At 39.8% G+C, this 14,147-nt stretch overlaps 1 long non-coding RNA gene across 1 annotated transcript; it reads right to left on the reverse strand.

Moving 5' to 3' along the window:
• Positions 1-5,609: 5,609 nt before the first annotated feature.
• Positions 5,610-7,821, reverse strand: LOC128283452 (uncharacterized). Its single transcript, XR_008273800.1, has 2 exons — positions 7,777-7,821; positions 5,610-5,814 (listed from the first exon to the last, which is right to left on the reverse strand). It is a non-coding gene; the product is annotated as an uncharacterized LOC128283452 (long non-coding RNA).
• Between the last annotated feature and the right edge of the window lie 6,326 nt (positions 7,822-14,147).

A 14,147-nucleotide genomic window follows, 5' to 3' on the forward strand; every position in this document is an offset into this window, starting at 1 on the left:
GTCCAAAAATCATGATTTCAACAAAGATGCTCGAAAGAGATTATCATAATGGACAAATGGAATTTTATTAAGCAAAATTTGATGTGAATACATAGGATAATGAATCTTGATAAGGTGAAAAATAGAATGAGAAAACGGTGCCCCCCAGATATCGCAGCACGAGCTTCACTATTCTAATTCCTCAAAGGCTCCTTCGAACCAAATGTGTGTTCAGGAGATCCCGCGTATTTTGTTGATGCTCCAAGGTGTAATGTTCTCCTGTCTTGCTGATTTCGGGAGGATAAGACTACCACATGCCCCATATTTAAAATTTGAGCCGCCCGTTTTCGCGTTTTCAACTCAAAAACCCCTTTGGTCTCAAAGTGCCCTTTGCGGGTTTTCACCTTGGCCTCTCCTTTTTTTTTTTTGAACACCCTTTGTAGGTTTTCACTTTGGCCCCCTCTTCTTTAGGTAAAATACTTCTTGACTGAATCTGAATTTACAGGATTGGGCAAGTTTTTACCATCCATCTCGGCTAGAATCAATGCTCCTCAGGAAAAAGCTTTCTTCACCACGTAAGGCCCCTCCTAATTAGGCATCCATTTTCCTCGAAAATCCTTCTGTATGGGAAGGATCTTTTTCAAAACCAAGTCTCCATCATGGAATTCTCTAGGGTGAACCTTTTTGTCATAAGCCCGCATAATTCGTTTTTGGTACATCTGACCATGACGGATAGCTCTTAGTCTCTTTTCCTCAATCAAGTTTAATTGATCGTATCAAGACTGGATCCATTCTGCTTCATCCAACTTTAACTCCGACAACACTCGAAGAGACGAGATCTCGACTTTGATTGTCAACACTGCCTCTATTCCGTAGACTAAAGAGAAATGTGTTGCCCGAGTTGAGGTTTTAACTGATGTTCGGTAAGCAAAGAGGGCAAACGGTAACTTCTCATGCCAATCTCTGTAAGTCTTGGTCATCTTCCCCACAATCTTTTTAATGTTTTTATTGGCTGCTTCCACTGCCCCATTCATCTTCGAGCGATATGGCGACGAGTTGTGGTGTCTTATCTTGAATTGACTGCAGACTTCTGCTATCGTACTATTGTTCAGGTTTAATGCATTGTCAGATATGATCCTCTCTGGCATTCCATACCGATATATGATCTCATTCTTTAGAAATTTACTCACTGCCGACTTTGTAACACTAGCATACGAAGCAGCCTCTACCCATTTAGTGAAGTAGTCGATAACCACAAAGCCCATTGGAAGCTTTCGGGGATATTGGTCCAATCACATCCATGCCCCACATAGAGAATGGCCATGGGAAACTATGACATGCAGCGGTGAAGGAGGCACATGAATTTTGTCTCCGTAGATTTGACACTTATGGCATCTCTTGGCGTAATTGACACAGTCTCCTTCCATGGTGGACCAATAGTACCCGAATATCATAATTTACTTGGCTATTGTAAAACCATTAGCGTGTGTCCCACAGACGTCTTCATGGACTTCTTTCAAGATTTTCTTAGCTTCTACAGCGTCTACGCATCTTAATAGCACCTGATCCTTTCTCCTTTTGTATAGGATCTCCCCATCTAAGATGTAGTCGATGGCCAATCTTCTCAACGTTCTTTTGTCATTCTTGCTTGCTTGGTCCGAGTATTTACGATTCTTCACGTATTGCAATATATCGTGATACCAAGGGTGATCTTCTTTTTCTTTGCCTTCTCCAATATTATAACAGTGGGCTGGAGTTTCATAAATGCTCATCCGGATGGGTTTGACATCTTCTTGTTTGTTCACCTTGATCATGGAAGCTAAGGTAGCCAAAGCATCAGTCATCTGATTTTCGTCTCGTGGAAGGTAGTGGAAGGTAATGTCCTCAAACTCTTTAACCAATTCCAGGACCAGTTTTCGATAATCGATCAACTTGGGGTCTCTGGTCTCCCATTCTCCCTTGAGTTGATAAATCACTAGCGCAGAATCCCCATACACCTCTAGCATTTTAATCTTGCGTTCTATGGTTGCACAGATTCCCATGATGCACGCTTCGTATTCTGCCATGTTGCAATCGAAATCCAATTTACTAATGAATGGATAATGATCTCTATTTGGGGACACCAAGACTGCCCCAATTCCATTACCCACAGCATTTGACGCCGCATCGAAGTTCAGTTTCCGAGGAAGTTTTTCCGGATCACCTTCTCCAGCGGTCGCAACAACGTTAGGTCTTCATTCGGAAAGTTGAAGTTCAGAGGCTCGTAGTCTTCCAAAGCTCTACTGGCCAAAAAATCTGCTATTGCACTTCCTTTTACTGCTTCCTGGTTCACATAGACTATGTCGAATTCAGAAAGTAGAATATGCCATCGGGCCATCCTTCCATTCAAAGCTGTTGACTCCATCATATACTTTAAAGGGTCCAATTTTGAGATGAGCCAAGTGGTGTGATACAACATATACTGCCTCAACCTTCGGGTTGTCCAAATTAGGGCACAACACAACTTCTCTATCGGCGAGTACCTTGTTTTACATTCCGTGATCTTTTTACTAAGATAGTAAATAGCTTTTTCCTTCTTTCCCGACTCATCGTGCTGACCTAGTACGCATCCCATAGAATTCTCAAATACTGCCAGATACAGTATCAATGGCTTATCGGGGTTAGGTGGCATTAGCACTGGAGCGTTGGATAAGTACTGTTTGACCTTGTCAAAAGCCCTTTGGCATTCTTTATCTTATTCACCTTGGTTGTGTTTCTTGATGAGGCGAAAGAAAGGGTCACATTTCTTGGTTAATTGCGAAATAAACTGAGCGATGTAATTTAATTTTCCTAAAAAGCCTTGAACCTCTTTCTGAGTATGCTACGGAAATAACTCTTGTATGGCTTTGACTTTGTCTAGATCGATCTCGATCCCTTTTTCACTGACCACGAATTTGAGAAGCTTTCCAGACTTGGCTCTGAAGGTACATTTTACCGTGTTGAGTTTTAGCTGAAATTTCCTCAGTCTCAAGAATAATTTTCTCAGGACTTGTATGTGCTCCTTCTCTGTTCGAGACTTAGCGATCATATCATCAACATAAACCTCAATCTCTTTATGCATCATGTCATGGAACAGGGTTACCATGGCTCTTTGATAAGTTGCCCCCGCATTCTTCAGTCCAAACGGCATCACTTTGTAGCAGAACGTGCCCTACATGGTTACAAATATGGTCTTCTCTATGTCTTCAGGATGCATCTTGATCTGGTTATATCCGAAGAAACCGTCCATGAATGAAAACAGTGAGTGTCCCGCCGTGTTGTCCACTAGGGTGTCGATATGAGGTAGTGGGAAATTGTCCTTCGGACTGGCCTTGTTCAAATCTCTGTAGTCCACACACATTCGTACTTTTCTATCTTTCTTAGAGACAGGGACGATGTTGGCTACCCAATTTGAGTATTTTACCACCTTTAGGAATCCAGCGTCGAACTGCTATCGAACCTCTTCTTTTATTTTTAGTAAGACGTCAGACCTCATTCTTCGGAGTTTTTGCTGAATTGGCTTACATTCTTCTTTTATGGGAAGTCGGTGCGCCACGATGTCAGTGTCCAACCTGGGCATATCTTGGTATAACCATGCGAAGACATATTTGAATTCTTGAAGTAATTCAATGAGGTCTCGCTTCATCTCTGTGTGACACATGTTCCAATCTTCACCTCTTGTCCTTCTCTCAAGCTCACAATTTCAACTGATTCTTTGTGAGGTAGGATTTGTTTCCCGTCTTGTTCTACCATTCTCAACAAATCAGGAGATAGGTTACAACCTTGGTCATCTTCAAAATCCTGGGAATCATCCATACACACATCTCGCTCAAAAGAAAATTCTGAGTCACTAGCAGTGTCACTCGTATCATTGATATATGGGGACCTGTTATGAGGATGAAGACAGATACAAAGAATCAAAAGAATTCGAAACATTTATTTGCGTGGTATGATTATGAATGACGAATGAAAGAATATTTCAAGAATAAAAGAATCCGAAAGTAATCATTTGTATGGTTATGGATGAAATTGAAAGGATGGGAGAACATTTGCTCAAAAATGATAATAACCGTGCATTTTATTGAAATAACGGTTTTAAACATCAGCCTATTTCACAAAAGATTCTTATTACTCCTAGGCCTAGAGCAATAAGTGTGTTTTGGATATTACTCTGAATCCGTTCTAAAAACTACAGGAATCTCTTCCGTAGTCCAGTTGTCCAGAACACTTCCAGGTGTGTAACGGCAAATGCCCAATAATTTTTCTCTTCTAGTCTCCTCTTCGTACATGACGTTGATGTCCAAGCTTTCCAACCTTTCTTCTATAGCTCCCGTCATTGGCGTGTCTCCCTCGGGATGAATGATTCCCTCGGACACAAATATTTTTGATATATGGGGAAATATCATTGGTTCCCACTTGATTTCCTCCCCCGTTAACCGTGCTCTCCTTCTTTCTTGCTTCTTTTCTAGCTCCCTCCTCCTTTGTTTCACGTCCGGCTTAAATCCTAAGCCGAAGCGGTCTCTCTTGTCTTTCAGCATTGGCGTTTCAACCCTTCCTTGCAGATGTCTCCCAAGTCCTCTTCCGGGTAGGGCCCCTTTTCCAATCGTCAACTGGAGGCTCATCCTTGTGGTTTTGGACAATTTTGGCACCAGAATCTTACTTCCCTCGGTGATGAAGGTCGCGTTAACAATTCCAAAGATCGAAATGAACATTCGATTGCTTCGTCATCTGTCTCCAAATAGGGCGCATTATTACTCACAGTTGCAATGATATCCTCCTCAACCTTGATCGTTATCAACCTCCCCTCCGATACTAGCTTCAATTTTTGATGCAATGAGGAAGGCACGGCCCCAGCTGAATGTATCCAGGGCCTCCCTAACAAGCAATTGTATGAGGGCTTTGTAAGGCCCCCTTACCGGAGACCGTCGTCGGAGTCGAGCACGAGGCATTACTAAACTTATTTGAGCACTTAAACAAATTCGGACAAGCTGTCCAACTGCGTCATAGTTGCTTAAAAAATTCATATCTCGAGTTTCAAAACTCGAAATCAAATTCCGTAAATTTTATCTTAAACTAGACTCATATATATATCTACTAAATTTTTTTCTAGAATTTTTGGTTGGGCCAATTAGTACAGTTTATTAGTTAAAGTCTCCCCTATTTTAGGGTTCGACTGCTCTGACCTCTGTGTATTACGAATCAGATATCTCCCTGTACAGAGTTTCAATGACTATGCCGTTTGTTTCTAATAAAACTAGACTTAATAAGGAATCTGTAAATATAAAGCATGACTTCTAATTATCTTTGTACAATTTATGGTGAATTTTCAAAATCAGAATAGGGGATCCAGAAATCGCTCTGGCCCTATTTCACAAAAAATTTAACTTCTCATAAAATATAACTCATATACATGTTTTGTTCCATCCATATGAAAATAGACTCATAATTCTTCAATTACATATTTTATTCATCAACTAATTATATCTCTACTATTTTTAATGATTTTTCAAACTCACGTCACTGCTGCTGTCTGAATCTATTTTATGGTAAAATTTGCCTATTTCATGGTTTCCATGGATTAGCTAGCAATTTAGCATACATAACACCAAATATGATCATGATTAGCCATTCCAATGGCTAATCATTACCAAGCATTTCCATACCACTCAATATCCATATCATAAGACCATATATACAAAATGATTATAATGCTATACATGCCATACTCAAAACATACAAGCCATTATGCCAAGATGGTATACGGATAGTGTGAGTGGGCCTCCGACCGTTCCCGATTTCTGAGCTGGCTTGTCAAAACTACAAGGAATGAAAAGGAGGGAGTAAGCATAAATGCTTAGTAAGTCCATATGAAATTAATAAGCAACTACCAACATGCTTTTAAGATAAAACACCACAATTGTACAATTATACATACTCAGCTTAAACTGTTTTATCGAGATACATTTACTAAATAATTTATTTCTGGAGCTACGAAACTCTAAATTAAGTTTCGTTAATTTTCCTTAAAACTAGATTCATATACCTTTCTTCCATAAAATTTCCATAATTTTTGGTTTATCCATTTAGTACAGTTTATTCATTAAAGTTTCCCCTGTTTTGCTGTCCAACAGTTCTGACCTCTCTTCACTAAAAATTATTTATCTCATAATTCGGGACTTGGATGATCTTCCCGTCTATCGATATTGAAAATAGACTCGATAAGGATTTTAAATATATAAATTAAAACTCATAATTATTTTTTTACAATTTCTAATGATTTTCTAAAATCAGAACAAGGGATCTCGAAGTCATTCAGACTCTGTCTCACAACAATTTAAATATCTCATAACATAAAGTCCAATTGCATGTACCGTTTCCTCTATATGAAACTAGACTCATCAGGCTTTAATCTCATATTTTATTCAGCCCTTAACTCAATTTCCACAATTTATGGTGAATTTCAAAATATACACTACTGCAGTAACCCAAAACTGCCAAGGCCATATTTATTCATTCACTACTATTATTCACTAAATCCATACAATATCATTTCATCCATCATGGTAAGAACACATAATTATGCTTCATAAGCATAGATCCATAATCTCAATGTCATCAAGTATCAAGAACTTATTCCAAATCGTGTCATTTTCATAGTATTCACCAATTCTTAATCTTTTCGGCCATTTTACATTTTCGCTCATAATCAAATTAGGGAACGATTACGAATTGAGTACCTCATTATCACAATGCCATAGTAAAACTATGGTCTTGCACATAGTCACATATCACATACCGAGGCCATAGCCCAGCCATGGTCTTACACGGATCACATATCACACGATGCCATATCCCATATATGGTCTTATACAAGAGCACATATCACACCGATGCCATATCTAGGATATGGTCTTATACTAAGCACATATCACATTTCTCGAAGCCATAGCCCAGCTATGGTCTTATCTGAAATCACATTTCACATGATGCCATGGTCCAACCATGGTCTTTTCAAATCAATTCGTCTTAGCCACTTGAATGAAAGTACTCAAGTCCGTTGTTCCATTTAATTTATACTTTTATTCAAATATCATTTTACAATTATCACAATTTAATGACATTTTATGTGCAATAATATACTATATCATTCATGAAATTTTCATTTCAAAACATTAAATTACACATTGCATTATTAAAAATCATATGAACTTACCTCGATATAAAATATTAGCAATCGAGCCTATTCCTCGTAAACTTTATTTTTTTCCTCGATCACGACTTGAATCTCGTTTCTCTTGATCTATAATATAAATTATTTCTACTCATTAGCATTTATTTGATTTCTATTTCACTTCACAATTTATGCTGTTCAAATTTCGAAATTACACTTTTACCCTAAAATTTATAGTTTTACAATTTAGTCCCTGCTCAATTCACCCATCAATTGAACTATTTTTTCTCAATTAACACTTTATTTTATCATTATAAATTATTTCACAACCCTTGATATTCTCAATTTCAACACCAACATCTAATTCACAACTTTTTCACAATTAGGTCCTAAATACCATTTTCTATCAAAATGACTTAATAAAACAACCTTAATATGAAATTAGAACTTCAATTTCATAATAATTCATCATATACTGCCCTTACTCAGCCAGGGTAACTTCCAATTTCACCCACCAAATCAAAAACTAATGAATTAGATGATTGGACCTAATTGTAAAAGTCACAAAAACATAAAAATTACTAAGAAATAGTAAAAATTGAACTTACATGGTGCAAAAATATGAAAAACCAGCATAGGAGACCTGCTACAGCGTTTTGGCTGAGAAAGATGAAGAAATGTCTAGATTTTCAATTACATCATTTTTTAACTATTAACTTTTATGCTAATTCCAATTTTGTCCCTTGTTTACATTGTTTTCTTGCTTATTTCATACCCAAACCGTCCAGCCATTAACCTTTGGGTCTAATTGCTCTTTAAATCCATCTTTTTAAATACTTAAGCTATTTAATCACATCTCACAATTTTGCACTTAGTTCAATTTAGTCCTTTTCACCTAATTAACTCATCAAATCTTAAAATTTCTTGTGAAACTTTAATACTAACTTATTTACACTCCATAAATATTTCTAAAAATATTTATGGCTCGGTTTATGAATTTGAGGTCTCGATACCTCGTTTTTATTCCGTTTTATCTACAACTTCCTATACTACATAATTTCATTTAATATCCAAATGACCAAAATGCCCTTACTACTAAACTTTCCAAAAATTCCATCCATGTCCAAATTTTTTTTCCATAGACTTAGAAATTGGTCAAATTGCTATTTAAGACCTCCTCATTAATATTCTAAAGCAATTTCATACTAAAAACTTCTAGAATACAAGTTTTTCAAATTATTTGATTTAGTCCCTAATCTCAACTTAAGCATTTTATGCATAGAATTTCATCACGAAATTTTCACACAATCATTCAATCATATCATAAACCTCAAAATAATTATAAAATAATTATTTCTATCTCAGATTTGTAGTCACGAAATCACTATTCCGATTAGGCCCTAATTCGGGATATTACAGGCTTGATATCCATTATGAGGAAATCCACCTCATACGTGTTTGGCCCGATCTGAAGAGGTACCTCGATTCTGCCCATCACCTTCCTCTCTGTGCCATCAAATGCTTTCACGATGTTCTGGCACTCCTTCATGAGAGAGCTGTCTATAGGTAACCTATTCAACGTGGTCAATGACAGGACGTTCAAAGCTGACCCATTGTCAATCAGCACTCCTGGCAGCGTATACCCTTTACAGCGCGTGGTGATATGCAAAGCTTTAGTCGACCCCATGCCTCCAGGTGGTATCTCATCGTCATTGAAAAAGATATAGTTGTCGGAACTGATGCTGCTAACCAAGCGGTCCAACTTGTTAACGGAGATATCATTGGCAACATACGTTTCATTCAAGACCTTCATTAGCGCGCTGCGATGAACTTTCGAGCTTAGAAGTAAGGCCAGCACCGAGATACGGGCTGGTTGTTTACGTAGCTGTTCCACCACACTGTATTCGCTATGCTTTAGGAATTTTAGAAACTCCTTGGCCTCCTCTTCGTTAACTGGCTCGTTAACAGGTTTGGTTGCTTTTCCCTTCATTTCCTCGACCACCTGGGCTTTTCCTTTTGTAGGCTGTGCCTCCTCATTTACTGTATTGTAACGTCTCTCGCTACGTGTATAGGAGCCCCCATCTTGGTCCCCTCTTGAAGCGTCAACCGGACTCTCTTTTCCCGGTATCGTCACACTGCACTCATAATTCCATGGGACCTTTTTACTGTCTTTGTAGGGGAAGACTGCAGGTCTTTGGATTATGACCCTCGGTGGCACTTGTACTCCAGCCTCATTATTTTTGGGTCTCAAAATGATCACCACTGGATAGTTAGATGTTCGATTCTGTGCCATCGATTCTCCTTCCGATGCGCATATATCTCATTTTATGGGGGTTTTGGCTTCTTCATAAAATTTAATTTCCTTATTGTTCATCATGTTTTGCACTAAGGCTTTGAACTCCATGCAATCTTGGATTTTATGCTCCAACTCATCGTGAAACTCACAGTAGTTTCTCTCTTGTTCGATTTCTTCCCTTGAATCCAACACGATCAATCCTCTTTTGGCCATCTCCTTCCATACCCGCCTCAACGGGGTCCTGATTTCTGCCATCTCATACTTGGTCTTCTTGTTCCTACCTTCACTTATCCCATTCACTCCTTGGTCGGCATGATTGGGGAGTGGGTTTCCTGCTACATTGGGTGTGGTTGAGTCATCAAATCTTACGATCCCCACCTTAATGAGTCTCTCGACTATTTTCTTGAATGTCATGCAATTTTTGATCAAGTGCCCGGTAATTCTCGCATGGTATTCACATTGGGCGTTTATGTCATACCATTTGGGATATGGGGGCTACAGTGGCTCTAGGTAGAAATGGGACACCACATGAGCGTTGAACAGGTTCTGGTACAACTCTCTATATGTCATGGGTATAGGGGTGAATTGTGGCCCTTCTGTGTTCTCCCTTGCATTGGGTTCTTGTCTTACAGAGCTTTGTTGATTGGTGGTCACCGTCTTGGGTTGATTTACGGTAAATGACTTGGATTGCCCCTTGTTGAATGTGCTCATGTTGTTCACTTCATTATCTCTTTTCCTCGGGGCCGACTTCCTGGCACTCTCCCCCGACTCTATCTTATCGCTTCTCACAGCATTTTCAATTATTTCCCCCGTAATCACTATGTCGAAGAAGCTCTTGGTGGCGCTTCCCAACATATGAGTGATAAAAGGGGCCTTCAAGGTGTTTATAAAGAGCATCGTCGTCTCCTTTTCTAGAAGTGGCGGCTGAACTTGTATGGCCACCTTTCTCCATCTTTGTGCGTACTGTCTGAAGCTTTCATTCGATTTCTTCTCCATGTTCTGGAGAGTGATTCTGTCAGGGGTCATGTCTGTCACATAATTGTATTGCTTCATAAAGGCCTGAGCTAGGTCCTTCCACGAATTAATTCTAGAGCGGCTTAATTGGTTGTACCACTTAGACGCCGCCCCGACCAGACTATCTTGAAAGCAGTGGATTAATAGTTGGTCATTGTTAACGTACCTCGTCATTCGCCTGTAGAATATAGTGATGTGGGCTTCAGGGCAACTTGTTCCATTGTATTTCTCGAATTCGAGCATTTTGAATTTAGGGGGAATGACTAAATCTAGGACTAGACTCAGGTCTTTGGCATCAATCCCTTGATGATGATTCGCGCTTTCCATGGTTTTGAATTTCTCCTCGAGCCATCTACACCATTCTTCCAATTATTTTTACGAATCTATCCTTGCCTTTTCTTCGTCGGCAACTTCGTCCAATCGGGAACGGGCGGATAGTTCGGGTTGTTGACAAACTTCGGCCGGTTTGAAAATTCATTGGTATTAAAGCTCCGGCCTGAACTTGTTGGGGCATGATCGTGATAGATGGTTTCGGTAGATTAATCTCGGGCTTCATCGGTACATGTGTCGGAGTGAAGCCAGGGGGTATTGAGGATCTTCATTAGTTTCTTCAATTTTGTCCATGGGGCCCTTTCCCTTATCTGTTCCTCCCAACAACAATTGGGATAACTGACTCATCATTTCCCTCTGGGACTCCATCATTTGCTCTTTCATCTCTCGCTGAATCTTGGCTAGCTGCTCTTGCATCTGGGACTACATTTGTTCTTGTATGTCTTTTTGCATCTGCTTCAATTTCTTGAGTCTCTTATCCAGTGATTTTTTTCTTGTACCGTAGGGGTGTGTGGTTGGTTGGTTTTCGTTGGTTTCCAGGTTACTGAAATAATTTTTAATTAATTAATTAGAAAACTCTTATGACCTTTAATGCATAATGATATGATGTAATGCAAATGCATGAATGCAAATGAGGCATCAATTTTTCTAAGCAACGAGGCCAGCTCTTGTCCGGGATCCGACTCCTACTCATACTTCACGCTCAGTGTGTCCGCCTGAACCGCTAAAGTTTGCAAGTAGTCCGCTACTTCCCGAATCTAGGTTATGGCTTCCCCCATAAGGTAATCTCTGTTTCTGACTTAGTCTTGCTCATGGTGAAGCTGCTCTTTCCAACGATCCTTGTTTGCCTCGAAAAACTGGATCCGCATCTCACAGTTTTGCAGTGATGCCTCTAACTCTTCTATTCTTCCTTTCATTTCTTCTATCTTGCTCAAGCTTGCCCTCAACTCTATTGCGGTGTTACGGTTTCTGTACTGATGCAGAGACTTCTCGAGTTCTGCCACTCTAGCCCTTAATTCACCTCGCTCATTTCTACTCTCCGATAGACTCTTCTCCAAATCTTCGTTTCGTGCTTGAGCTTCTCGAAATTTCCTTTCCCACCGGTCGGTATTGGCCTTTTCTTCTCGAATTTCATGGCGTCATTGTTTGGAAGACTTTCCTAACCCCGCGGTCCTCATGGATAGGCGCAGCTTCTTATAGTCAGTCTTTAAGCTGTCTAGATTCTTTTCGGCCTTAGTTTTTCCTTTTCTCCACTTCTCAGCCTCAGACCTCTGTACATCAGCGTCTAACCTTAGGTGCATCTTTTCTTCCTCCAATTATTCGATCTTCTTCCCAAGCTCTGAACTCTTCTTTTCGAAGTCTTGTTTTATAATTTCCAATTCTGATGGGGCGACTTGTAATTGTTCCCTGATAGGTCGAGCATTCTCTAAGCTTGGCCTAGGAATATTATTATTAATCCTCTTCTTAAACCACTCGCTATACTCGGGCGTTACCATGGAACCGACGGCTAACCTCTTCATCCAACAAGTTTGCTTCCAAGCATCTGATAACTCCCGAAATCTCTTCTTATAGTGAGCATCTTTAAATGAGAATTCACTCTAAGCAAGTCCATAGGTCATGGGTACAAACTGCCTCGATTTATATTTTCTCAAGGCTAGCAGTGGAGTATACCCGATAGCTCCCCAAATTCCTAACAACGACACCCAATCAAAGTTACCACATCGGTATATGATCTCATCAGGAACCATCCAATAAGCTCTCCACTTGATATCTCCCTCCTTGAGGTTCTGAAGAATGTCCATCCATTTCTCCTCCGAGATATCCTCTCTCCTTTGTATAACTGCCTCTTCTTTTAACGGGGAATAACCTTCGGAAAAGACCCGATAGGAAACCTTTTCTACCTTCCAAAAGTGCCCGTGAAACCATGCCATCAATAATTGTGCACATCCAATGAATCGTCCCTCACCCGTCTTCTGACATGAGCTCAAAGATCTGAATGTTTTTGCCAATATCGTCGATACTGGTGTGATTCCCTTCTCAAGGCGATCGAATAAATCAATGACTGCTTCGTCCACGTGCCTCAAAGCCTTGGGAAAAATTACCAATCTGTAGATGCTTAAGGTGAAGATGTCGATCCTCTTTCTTTCGTTTGGATGCGTCAAGATCAAATCTCACAAATTCTCCCAAGGGATACATTTGCTATCTCCTTTTTGCTGAATCCGAGCAGTGACCCAAGGCTCGCTCATACCAGAAATGCTCATCAGTTTCTTCACAAAAGTCTGACTACTAAAAACCCGGGCATAAGTCTTCCGGACCTGAATTTTTGGACACCTGAGCAAAGTAGTGTATTCCTCCATGGTAGGTACCAAATCCACTTCTCCAAAAGTGAAACACTTGTACGCAGAATTCCAAAACTGCACCAAGGCTCGGAACAAATGCTTATCCACTCTAATGTCTAGCAGGTAGGGTATGTCACCATAGCTTTGGTAAAACAACTGCTTAATCAAGGTATCCTAACTAGCCTAAATATCTCTCAATTCTTGCAGCTCATTCTGTACTACATTAACACGAGTGAAATCCTGCAGCTTCGATACATACCCTTCTGCCAAGCTATCCCCTCTCTCTGATTGTTGCCTCTCCGACCATGCACGAACGGCTGCATTATCCTCGACTTTACTAAAAAATTTATTCTCTATGTCAAACTTTCTAACTTAGTAATTGAACACGGATTAACACCTCCTTTAATATGCAATGTCATGCAAAAAGACAATCAAAACAAAACACAGGTTAGTATCAGATAATATCGATAAAATGCAAGCACATAAACGGTAATCACAACGCATATACAGGTAAGTACTAAGGCTTGACGCGGCTCCACCCAAGGATAACTCCTAACGTTCACTATATGTGGTTCGGTTCTAGAGATAAGGTACTTGAACCAGCAGATTCCTCAATCCTCACCCATTATAGGCTCATATAGATCGAGTTCGGTTCGGGGGGGATACATTTCCCAATGACCATGCGGAGAAGAAAATCTCACGAAATCATATGTACGGATGTACCCCGGAAGCAATCCACTAGCCCATGCGAAGGTGAAAACCTCACGAAAGCGTAGTTTCTTACCCCACTTAGAAGGTGTGACTACAGCGGTCATGCAATGAAATGCAGTACTATTCTACGAGATTTGAACCATAACAATCATACAAATGAATGCAATTATGATTTTCAAAACAAGTTTTCGATTTTTGACAGAAACACAGCAAATAAATCGATTTTATGGCTCGACTTTCTAGTCCCCAGTGGAGTCTCCAAGCTGTCGAAACCATCCTTTTTATTTAA

This window comes from Gossypium arboreum, chromosome 11, assembly GCF_025698485.1.
Source record: "Gossypium arboreum isolate Shixiya-1 chromosome 11, ASM2569848v2, whole genome shotgun sequence".
NCBI lineage: Eukaryota > Viridiplantae > Streptophyta > Magnoliopsida > Malvales > Malvaceae > Gossypium > Gossypium arboreum.